Source organism: Hyla sarda, chromosome 2 (genome assembly GCF_029499605.1).
Source record: "Hyla sarda isolate aHylSar1 chromosome 2, aHylSar1.hap1, whole genome shotgun sequence".
Taxonomy (NCBI): Eukaryota; Metazoa; Chordata; class Amphibia; order Anura; family Hylidae; genus Hyla; species Hyla sarda.
In genome coordinates, this window is record NC_079190.1 from 73,557,752 (window position 1) to 73,569,409 (window position 11,658).

An 11,658-nucleotide genomic window follows, 5' to 3' on the forward strand; every position below is an offset into this window, starting at 1 on the left:
GGAATCACTGGTGTAGAATACCCCTATGTCCACCCCTATGCAATCCCTAATTTAGTCCTCAAATGCGCATGGCGCTCTCTCACTTCGGAGCCCTGTCGTATTTCAAGGAAACAGTTTAGGGCCACATATGGGGTATTTCCGTACTCGGGAGAAATTGCACTACAAATTTTGGGGGTCTTTTTTTCCTTTTCCCCCTTGTGAAAAGGAAAAGTTGGGGGCTACACCAACCTGTTAGTGTAAAAAAATAAAATAATTTACACTAACATGCTGGTGTTGCCCCATACTTTTATTTTCACAAGCAGTAAAAGGAAAAAAAGACCCCCAAAATTTGTAACGCAATTTCTCCTGAGTACGGAAATACCCCATATGTAAGCGTAAAATGCTCTGCGAGCGCACAACATGGCTCAGGAGTGAGAGCGCACCATGTACATTTGAGACCTAAATTGGTGATTTGCACAGAGGTGGCTGATTTTACAGCGGTTCTGACAAACGCAAAAAAAATAAAAAATACCCACATGTGACCCCATTTTGGAAACTACACCCCTCATGGAACGTGACAAGGGGTATAGTGAGCCTAAACGCCCCACAGGTGTTTGACGAATTTTCATTAAAATTGGATGGGAAAATGAAAAAAAAAAATTTCACAAAAATGCTGGTGTTACCCTAAACTTTCACAACGGAAAATAGGAAAAAAGCCCCCACAAATTTGTAACCCCATCTCTTCTGAGTAAGAGCATACCCCATATGTGAATTTAAAGTGCTCTGCGGGCGAACTACAATGCTCAGAAGAGAAGGAGCGCCATTGGGATTTTGAAGAGAAAATTTGTCCGGAATTGAAGGCCACATGTGTTTACAAAGCCCCCATAGTGCCAGAACAATGGACCCCCGACACATGTGACCCCATTTTGGAAACTACACCCCTCATGTAATGTAATATGGGGTACAGTGTGAATTTACGCCCCACAGGTGTCTGACAGATTTTTGGAACAGTCGTCCGTAAAAATGAAAAATTAAATTTTTCATTTGCACAGCCCACTGTTCCAAAGATCTGTCAAATGCCAGTGGGGTGTAAATACTCACTGCACCCCTTATTAAATTCTGTGAGGGGTGTAGTTTCCAAAATGGGGTCACATGTGGGGGGGGGGTCCACTGTTCTGGCACCACGGGGGGCTTTGTAAACGCACATGGCCCCTGACTACCATTCCAAACGAATTCTCTTTCCAAAAGCTCAATGGCACTCCTCCTCTTCTGAGCATTGTAGTTCGCCAGCAGAGCATTTTACGTCCTAACATGGGGTATTTCCATACTCAGAAGAAATGGAGTTACAAATTTTGGGGGTCATTTTCTCCTATTACCCCTTGTAAAAATGTAAAATTTAGGGGGAAAACTGCATTTTAGTAAACAAAAAATATTTTTTCATTTACACATCCAACTTTAACGAAAAGACGTCAAACACCTGTGGGGTGTTAAGGCTCAGTGGACCCCTTGTTACGTTCCTTGAGGGGTGTAGTTTCCAAAATAGTATGCCATGTGGGTATTTTTTGCTGTTCTGGCACCACATGGGCTTCCTAAATGCGACATGCCCCCCAAAAAACATTTCAGCAAAAGTTGCTTTCAAAAAGCCAAATGTGACTCCTTCTCTTCTGAGCATTGTAGTTCGCCCGCAAAGCATTTTACGTCCTAACATGGGGTATTTCCATACTCAGAAGAGATGGGGTTACAAATTTGGGGGGGGCATTTTCTCCCATTACCCTTTGTAAAAATGGTAAATTTGGTTGAAAAACTGCACTTTAGTGTGAATTTTTTTTCCCATTTACATATCCGTTTTTTTTTTCAAATTCAAAAAGATGTTTATTCAAAAGTAAGTGAACATAAAAAAAAAAGATAAGCAATACAAGAACAATCAAGCCCAATGACCAGGTGAGGCCGGTCATACGGGGGGGCCATAAATCACAGCCATGTAGAAAACATAAGCAGAAGCAGGTGCATCAAACAGTCCGCAAGGGATGGCACTTATATAAAGAACATGACGGAAATTAGAACATAACCATGAGCAATTATATATCACAATAAACCATAGAATGAGAGGAACTTATTCAATAGCTGCTCGTCAGATGCACGTGCGTACACTGGCAAAATCTTAATTCAGAAAGAAAACTATGCAGAGCGAAAAGAGAGCAGTAATCGCATTCATATGACGTAACACACAAAGAAAAGATCCCAAAGGGGGGAGAACACAAGAGTGTAGAGAGACGGAACACAGAGGAAAAAAAAAAAGGGGGGGGGGGGAAGGCCAAGGAGAAGGGAAGGAGAAGTAAAGAGGACACAGATCCAGAGACCGCTGAGTCGGGCCCAATAGAGTGCAAGGGGTCTAGCCAGCGAACGGGAGCCCTCCGAGAAGCCAGGGGTTATAGGACCAAGAAGGCGCAGAAGATCGAGTCATGCAAACTAGCCCACCCTAAGACATCGAGCTATAGCGTCCGGACGAGCAAAACTCGCCCCAGGGGAGCCAGGTGGCACCTACCCTCTCCACGTCGGCAGGGAGAACCGCGAGCAGTTCCTCCATACGACGGGTCTGCGCTACTTCAGCCAGCCATTCCTCAATAAGGCAAATTTTCGGTAGCTCTGGAGCTTCCCAGATTGGGACCCACTATAAACGTTTTTAGGTGCAGAGATACAGGCGATGCCCCCTCTACCCCAACGGCACGGGGACTGAATGCAAGAGGGCAATCGCTATACAGTTCAGGCACTTAGTGTCTCTTACTGGCTACAGTGTGCACAGTCAGGTGAGTGCAGCTGTGCTTGCGATCTGGATACACGTCCCTCTGTCCTGGCGGCACGGGAGAAATGTAGGAGGGGTGATATGATCCGATGCTGGGGGTTGGAGATGATGGCTGGGAAGCAGCGTGTGGCAGCACTGTGAAGCCTAGCGGTCGTAGCAGCGTATGGCAACTCTCTCTACTCCAACGGCACGGGGAGCAGGTGAGAGAGTAGGTGAGGACCGGCAATGCGGTAACGATTGTCTCAGATGATGTGCAGGGTTGTCTTAACCCCAGACGCGTTTCGGGGAACTGCGTCCCCTTTTTCAATGGTGGAGGTTCAGGAAGACTGTATGAACCTCCACCATTGAAAAAGGGGACGCAGTTCCCCGAAACGCGTCTGGTGTTAAGACAACCCTGGACATCATCTGAGACAATCGTTACCGCATTGCCGGTGCTCACCTACTCTCTCACCTGCTCCCCAAGCCGTTGGGGTAGAGAGATTTGCTATACGCTGCTACGACCGCTAGGCTTCACAGCGCTGCCACACGCCGCTTCCCAGCCATCATCTCCAACCCCCAGCACCGGATCATATCACCCCTCCTACATTTCTCCCGTGCCGCTGGGACAGAGGGACGTGTATCCGGATCGCAAGCACAGCTGCACTCACCTGACTGTGCACAATGTAGCCGTTAAGAGGCACTAAGCGCCTGAACTGTATAGCGATTGCCCTCTTGCATTCAGTCCCCGTGCCGTCGGGGTAGAGGGGGCATCGCCTGTATCTCTGCACCTAAAAACGTTTATAGTGGGCCCCAATCTGGGAGGCGCCAGAGCTACCGAAAATTTGCCTTATTGGATTATCAACTTTTTTGCTATGTACTTTCATCTGGATTAATCCTGGCTCTTATAATATGACTTTACAGTATAACTAAACAGATACTGTTTGCACTGTCCCATTGCCCCACTTTCATTGTCTCATTGTCCAATTAGTGAAGTGCAATACCACTGTGTATATTTAATATTTTTAGCATTTTATACCATTGTAACCATTTTATCTAGTGACCAGTCTGCGACAAGGGCCCTGCCGCAGACCTCACATCATTTTTCCAAATAAATGTTATCATTTTATGCTATTTTAGACACGTTTTCTTTTTTCTCTCTCTCTTTCTTCTAATTTTTGACCTTATATCTTTACTCTGACCTAGCCTAGCAGGACTGCCTCCCCTTTTTACACTATTAGTACTCTTTCTTGGCACATGGGTATGTGCAACGCAGTATCCTCGGTATAGGTTTTCTCTTTTTACGTTGAGCTGCCACATTTTTTTAAATATATTTTGAATACCAGTAGCAACTTAGAACCGGTCCACCGGTACGGTCCACCCCAATCCCTCTCTGACACAGAGGATCCACCTCCAGCCTGCCGAATCCTAACAATCCCATTGTCGCTCCTTCCCTTCTGAGCCCTCTAATGTGCCCGCCGAACACTTGACATACACATGAGGTATTTCCTTACTCGAGAGAAATTGGGTTACAAATTTTGGGGGCTTTTTCTCCTATTACCACTTGTAAAAATTCAAAAACTGGGTCTACAAGAACATGTGAGTGTAAAAAATGAAGATTTTGAATTTTCTCCTTCACTTTGCTGCTATTCCTGTGAAACACCTAAAGGGTTAACAAACCTTTTGAATGTCATATTGAATACTTTGAGGGGTGCAGTTTTTATAATTGGGTCATTTGTGGGGTATTTCTAATATGAAGGCCCTTCAAATCCACTTCAAAACTGAACTGGTCCCTGAAAAATTCCGATTTTGAAAATGTTGCGAAAAATTTGAAAATTGCTGCTTAACTTTGAAGCCCTCTGATGTCTTCCAAGAGTAAAAACATGTAAACTTTATGATGCAGTCATAAAGTAGACATATTGTATATGTGAATCAATGTATAATTTATTTAGAATATCCATTTTCCTTATAAGCAGAGAGCTTCAAAGTTTTAAAAAAAATGCAAAATTTTCAATTTTTTCATCAAATTTTGAAATTTTTCACCAAGAAATGATACAAGTATCGACAAAATTTTACCACTAACAAAGTAGAATATGTAATGAAAAAACAATCTCGGAATCAGAATGAAAGGTAAAAGCATCCCAGAGTTATTAATGCTTGAAGTGACAGTGGTCAGATGTGCAAAAAATGACCAGGTCCTTAAGGTATATTTGGGCTGGGTCATTAAGGGGTTAAGAGGTTAAATACAATGGGGGAAATTTATCAAAACCTGTCCAGAGGAAGTTGCCCAGTTGCCCATAGCAACCAATTAGCTTGCTTCTTTCAATTTTTTTAAAAGGCCTTGGCAAAATTAAGATTGGTTGCTATGGGCTACTAGGCAACTTTTCCTTTGCACAGGTTTTGATAAATCTCCCCCAAAGGGTACTTTCAAGAGTATAGCTTTCTGTTACTATTCTTTTACTGAAAAATGAGTTTAGTAGCATAGTAAAATGAGCAGCGGATGCAATAGCAGTTTTTGAGTCAAAGCCATAAGTAGATCCATGAAGAATAAGTCCTTCCTTTATATGTCCCATTCCTTTTGAATACACCTCTGACTTTGGCTCATAAACTGCAGTGGCAGTTTTCCAAAAAACTGCCAAGTAAAAATACAGCCTAAAGAAAAGATATGCACCCATTTCTGTCTTTTGTACCCTCTCCTGGTTTTGGTATAAATATTAGCCCCAAATCAGGCCCAAAATAAGGCTCAGTATTGGTGTCTGCACAGCCAAAGGTTGGTCCACAGCCCAAACATGGGCCTTATGGCCTGAGCTAAAAGATGACAGCAGGGCTTGTGGCCATAAAGGGGGAGATTAATCAAAACCTGTGTAGCGGAAAAAAAATATGGAGAAAAACTGTTCCAGGTTAAACCCCCCCAAAGGACGAGGGGGCACTCCCTCCGTCTGGAGAAGAAAAAGTTCAGTCTCAAGGGGCGACACGCCTTCTTTACCGTGAGGACTGTGAATTTATGGAACGGTCTACCTCAGGAACTGGTCACAGCAGGAACAATTAATAGCTTTAAAACAGGATTAGATACATTCATGGAACAAAATAACATTAATGCTTATGAAGAAATATAAAATCCCATCCCTTCCCCAATATCGCGCCACACCCCTACCCCTTAATTCCCTGGTTGAACTTGATGGACATATGTCTTTTTTCGACTGTACTAACTATGTAACTATGAGTGGTGCAGTTGCCCATAGCAACCAATCAGATAGCTTTTTTATATTTCACAGGTCTCTTTAAAAATGAAAGAAGCAATCTGATTGGTTGCCATGGGCAACTGCACCACTCTTCATCTGCACAGTTTTTCATAAATCTCCCCCGTGTGTAAAAATATAACCATATTATGTTTGAAAAACTGGCCTTGAAAAAAGGGGCATTTGCTGAAGGCTAGACATGACAGAAGAAAATATTATTTGCTCTAATTGTTATTAAGCTATTTTCTTATACACAACCTGTGTTTTCAGGGCAATTAGTTTTACCGACACAGAACCAGTGACCATACTTTATCACTGACAGTCAGGCCCTGACACAATACAGACAGCCCTTCCTCCAGATATGAAACATACAGAAGGGAGTGGGAAGGGCAGGTTCATGATGAATCAGGTGTGGCACACCTAATAAAATAGCCTGAGGAAACCAAAGTTCACAGTCTGAGTATAAAGAAACACTTCCTGTGTGTGAAAACTTATGAAAAGTCAGAAGTGATGCAAAGAATATAACTATGGTAAAAAAAAAAAAATGGAAAAACTTCTTTAAAATAAACTATTTAAAAAAAATGATAAAGGATATAAAACATAATATTTAAATTAACTAATGAAACAAATGTAGTTCTTTACAGTTCCTCATATGCAGTCATAAATTATTGATCAGCTCAAATAAAGTAATATACATGATATACTTCTAACATGTGTGCATCACTAATACTTATTAGTATAGGTCCTGGCTTTTATCTCCCCTAGGGGAGGTTTTACCTCAAGTTTTTTGGATTGCACCTTACTTTGTATCTTGTGGATTTTAATGGATTGAATAAAATGGATGTTTTATATCCTGTGCTGTGATCACTTTGGAATTTTTACAGTAGTCTACGTATGACTTTTGCCAAAGGCACACGTACTTTCATTAGCTATCACGCAATCAAGACTAAATGTACCCATAAATTTCTGTCGTTGAGCCTAGTTCCGATCCCACTTTGATTCAGCTTTTCAGTTCATACTGGCTGCTACCGACAGAATATCTCATCATCGTAGAAAACCCATACTAAAAACTTCTTCCAACCCTGCTTTACACTCCGTAACTGACTTCTCCTCCTGCCTGTGTAATCTCCTCCCAGGCTTGCCTTGTCTTGCTGAATATTATTATTCTGATATCATAACATACACTGGGGTGGTTACAAATATCTGTTGCACGTAAAAGACTAAGGCTGGGTTTACACACAGAGATTTCTGATCAACCAGCTCAATCTAACAGATGAGGAAATTTTATCCCGGTGTAAATAAGGGATATGCTTTCAACAAACAATGGCAATATTTATCAATCAGCCTGAAACCCTAATTGTCTGTTTGTTCCGACAGCAACCAATCACAGCTCAGCTTTCACTTAACAAGAGCACGTTAAGATATGAAAGCTGAGCTGTGATTGGTTGCCGTGGGAAAAAAAAGACAATTAAGGTTTCAGGCAAATTGATAAATCAGGGCCAATATATGTCTAAAGTTTCCCACACACATTAGTCAAAAGTACCCCAAACTTGCCGACTTGGGTGAAGCCAACCAACTACTAAAAGTGTATGGGGGCCTACCTACTCTTCCCTAACTGATGATGTCGGAAACAGAAGGGTCAGGCATTTCTGTTGCTTGCTGCCAGAACGGTAATTCCAAGACTTTGGAAATCGCAACTTCCCCCATCCATTACCTCTTGGCTCCAAGAATCCTCCCATCTACACAGGATAGAAGAATTGCTAGCCGACTCCAAAAATCAGATAGACAAATACAACACCCTCTGGCCCCCTTTCACATCCTCTAGGGACTATACGTCCATGCATCTTTCACTCGGAAACGTATGTCCCCCAAGCCCTACAGCACACCCGGTTTCCGGTGCTCCCTCTACCTAAACAGCCCTTTTTTCACAAATAGCCACCATGCCTCATTGCTTTGCCATGTTGTTCTGAAGCCCTCCTGACCCGCTGGGTAAGTCTTACAACCTTTCTTACAAACCTAGTAGTCTTCCCATTCCCTTCTGTCCCTTTGGAACCCTTTCCTGTCTCTTCTTCCTCCTTCTTTCTGTCCTCATCTCCTCTTCTTCCCATACGTTGCTTACACCAACCACATTGTTGTTGATTGTATCTACCATAATCACATAGAAGCTCGGACCATGTGCCTTGAGTTGAATAATTGATGTTTGATTTGTCGTGTCTTTAAATATTTACTTTAATGTATTCAACATGCTGTCTTGTTACTGAATACCTGACTTTATATAGTGATGGTACGCATCATATGTGTGTGTACCCGATCGACAACCGCGTTTCTTACAATGCCTGTTTATTGATGGTGTTTTTGTACCTTACTTGAACTTTGTACTTTGAAAAATTAATAAAACGTTAATTTAAAAAAAAAAAAAAAAAAAAGAAGGGTCAGGCATGTTGGATTTCAACTGTGCAACTCTTTTATTATCAAATAAATAAGCTAAGTATTGCTAATGACAACATTTATATAATGACAATCATAGTATATGAGTGGAACTATATATATATATATTATATATATATATATATATATATATATATATATGATCATAGTTAAACAAAGTACAGTTTTGTGTGCCAACTGGGACTGGACAGTGCTGTACTTTATTAAGCCATGGTATGATATTTTCTACTTATGGTACAATATACACTATGAATTAGCTGCCATTTGCATGTCATCATTAGCAGAAAATAGTATACTTCATAGCTCAGGCTCCTGTCAGTGCCCTTTCTTTCTGTAGCAAGACACTGAGCTCCGTAATCTGATACTGGCACTGAGTGCGGGAGAATCAGTATTCTATTGGGCCTGCACAGTACATCTTTAAACACCAATAGATTGTCAACTTCATATATACATTATGTAAATCTTCTCATTCCCATACTTAAGAAATGTGTAGGGCGACTAGGGTACAGGGCAATATCCATTTGTGGTGTACAAATTGTTATATAGCACATTGGTGTTATACCTACTGGCAACCTACTGACTGTGTGCCGATTTTACCGGTAACAGTGGTGTAGGGCCTGAGATATGTCCGACTGTGACTAATAAACCACTTTATAGCACTTTGATATGGTGGTTTTATCTTACTGACTAATAAAAGTCATGTTTTATGCACTCCCCTTTGACACCTTGGTACCTTTATTTTTGGACCATACTTAAGAAAACCTATCTATAAGAAAACTGATACAATATGGAAGACATGTGGTAGAGGGTGTGATGAGGGCAGATGGAATTGCCCTAGGGGCAGATGGCATTAATCCCTTGTGTTCAGGATGCCAGGGTGTGGTTTATCCTCAATACCACCCGAAGGTATACCGGTGGATCCTGGGCTAAGCACGGGGGCAATAATAACTCTGACGCCAAGTTATGGAACAACGGTAGCTTTACTGAGTTAGACAGGTGGAATAGTCTATACAGCTTAGCCAGGCCCATGGAGGTGACCAGTGACTTTAGAGACCTTAAGGCTTGCTGGGACTTGCAGTGGACTGGGACAATTTTGATGCAGGACACGTTGACTGAAGACAGGTTGACTTTGACTGAGACTGACTATACCCCGTATGTAGCTTACCAGGCTCTGACTGGGACCTGGGGGTTGTGGACTTGTAGACTTGAGGCCTCCTCTGGACTCCAGACACACTTTTAGGATGTGGCTGCACTGGACCTCAGTATGAAGGTAATGCTCCAACTTTTTGATGTACAGGGACTCTAATGCTTTGGTGTCCTGTTGCTGCACCTGTCGCACCTCATATGGCAGCATTTTTGGCCTACATTTCTCCATTCTTTGTGCCCTCAGCCCTTCTACAATCTCAGCCACCTGGGCTTTTCCCCTGGCCCTCTCGGACTGGGCCGTCGAAACTGGGGGATGGACTTCCCTGGCAGGGGAAGAAGGTGCTCCTTCATGTATTGGATTAGTCTGGCTCATCGCCAAATAGCCACCGGGGTAACAGTGGTGATCGGGGCGTACAGCAGACTTCTGGACCTGGGGTGTTTGCTCTGGGCTAGGTGTAGGAGGGGTGGAGAAAGTGGCCTCAGCCGGGGTACTCACTTCTGACTCCTCCGTATAGATTTTGGCCCAGGATCCCCAGGACCGGTGGTGAGGGGACAGCCTCACCGGCGATGATGCACGGGAAGATTCCGGCGTTCCCTCTGCCGGGGTTGCTGGCCAGTCTCCATCGTCCTCGGGCAGCGGGACTTGGTAGCACACCTCTTGGGCCCCAATGGAAATGCGCTGTAGACGATCTGCCAGCTCCTGAAACATTTGCGCTGCGGCAACTTACCGGGCCTCCGGCGCCATCTTGGGACTCTCCGACCTCGTGCTTGCCTCCGCCATGTTGCTCCACTTGTAGACTTCTGGCAAACTGAGCAGATCGGGCGCGTTGCTCCTTTTATGCAAGGCTCCGGAAAAATGACCGCCGACTGGAAGTGCGTCAGCGGTGCAGCGCTGAATTTCCACGCCCCCGGCAACAAGGGGCTGATCTTTACAGTTCCACTTCAGCATTGATACAGCAACATGGTTTCCACACCCAGGGGTGGGACGCTGACCAGCGCGGGACATTTTCACATGTTTCTCTAGCACATCTTTAACCCTTGCAGGTACAGGCTACACTTTGTAACGTAGCATAGCTTCGGACCTGATCTTGCACATGGTTGACACAGTACTTAAACACTTCACAATGGCGGACAACAGTCTTTTCTTCACCTCCCCCTCTATTTCACAAGCGCCTCTTGACATAATCTTTTCACAAAGTCCCATACACTTTCTGGTGCAAATTTTGTCGCTCATGCGTTTTACTCTCCAATGCTGGACACAGTTCAGACTGGGGGGGGGGGGGGGGTATATTAGGCATAAGGCGCACACCCATATCCTGCTCGTAGGATGCCAAAAGTTGTGGTAGAGGGTGGGATGAGGGTAGATGGAATTGCCCTAGGGGCAGATGGCATTCCCCCTTGTGTTCGTGACGCCAAGGCTTGGTTTATCCTCAATACGACCCAAAGCTATACCGCTGGATCCTGGGCTAGGCACGGAGGCAATAATGACTCTGACGCCAAGTTACGGAACAATGGTAGCTTTACTGATTTAGACAGGTAGAATAGTCTAGCCAGCTTAGCCAGGCCCACGGAGGTGACCAGTGACTTCAGAGACCTTAAGGCTTGCTGGGACTTGCAGTGGACTGGGACAATTTTGATGCAGGACACATTGACTGAAGACAGGTTGACTTTGACTGACTTGACTGAGACTGACTATACCCCGTATGTAGCTTACCAGGCTCTGACTGGGACCTGGGGGTTGTGGACTTGTAGCTGCGTGGTTGACTTGAGGCCTCCTTTGGACTCCAGACACACTCTTAGGACGTGACTGCACTGGACCTCAGCAAAGACTTAACTGGAAATCAAGAGAGCGAGCTAGCTCCTCCCAAAGCGTATATGGGGGAGACTAGGAGGGGTCCCATAGGTCACCCTAAGGCCACATGGTCACTGATACCTCACTGGGTTACAATCACATGACACGTTAATCACGTCAATGGTTCTTAAAGACATAACACTTTTGAAATGGCAGAGGGGGGGGGGGATTGAAATGGCACTGGGTGGATCAGATGTGGGGGGATCGAAATGGCA